We start from the raw sequence: 703 nt of genomic DNA, 5'->3' as shown, positions 1-703 counted from the left end.
CACGATAAAGTTTCAACTTCTGGGGGACATTATTAATATGTTAAAAGAGCTACCTTTTTATGGGAAGGAGCACGACGACGCTTATGAGCATATAGAAGAGGTGGTGGAGATTTCACATTATTTTAACGCACCAAACGTGAGTAAAGATGTGGTGATGCTACGACTTTTACCGGTCACATTGAAGGGTGAAGCAAAAGAATGGTTAAAATCACTTCCTTTTGGAGCAATCACGACATGGGCTGATTTTAAGACTGAGTTCATCAACCAATCTACTCCTCCTTTGAAAGTGGCAAAGCTTAAAATAAACATCCAGAATTTTGAACAATTAGAAGGGGAGTCGCTATATGAAGCTTGGGAGCGTTACAAGAGATTGTTACGACATTGCCCTCAACATGACTTGAATGTGCAACAAGAAATCTTGATATTTTATGATGGAGTCAATGTATGAACTCGTCAACTTCTAGACTCGCAAGGGCCCATGATAAAGAAGGATCCGGCTACTAACAAAGCTTTAATTGAAGAATTTGCCAAGCATTCAAGGGAGTATCACAACCCAAGGGGGGAGGATATCACGAGAAGAAGAGCAAATGGAGATGGAGCTTTTGAAGTCCTAACAATGGTAATGGTAAAGCTCGATGCCACGGAAAACAGGCTCACAACGATGTATGGATCAATTAATGTGGTACACGATAGATACGAATCT

At 40.5% G+C, this 703-nt stretch overlaps 1 non-coding gene across 1 annotated transcript; it reads right to left on the bottom strand.

Moving 5' to 3' along the window:
• Positions 1-292: 292 nt before the first annotated feature.
• Positions 293-399, bottom strand: LOC145123027 (small nucleolar RNA R71). Its single transcript, XR_013714907.1, has one exon. It is a non-coding gene; the product is annotated as a small nucleolar RNA R71 (small nucleolar RNA).
• Between the last annotated feature and the right edge of the window lie 304 nt (positions 400-703).

Source organism: Lactuca virosa, chromosome 6, assembly GCF_052849685.1.
Source record: "Lactuca virosa cultivar CGN04683 chromosome 6, Lactuca_virosa_CGN04683_v6, whole genome shotgun sequence".
NCBI classification, from domain to species: Eukaryota; Viridiplantae; Streptophyta; class Magnoliopsida; order Asterales; family Asteraceae; genus Lactuca; species Lactuca virosa.
This window is presented reverse-complemented; position numbering and strand designations above follow the sequence as displayed.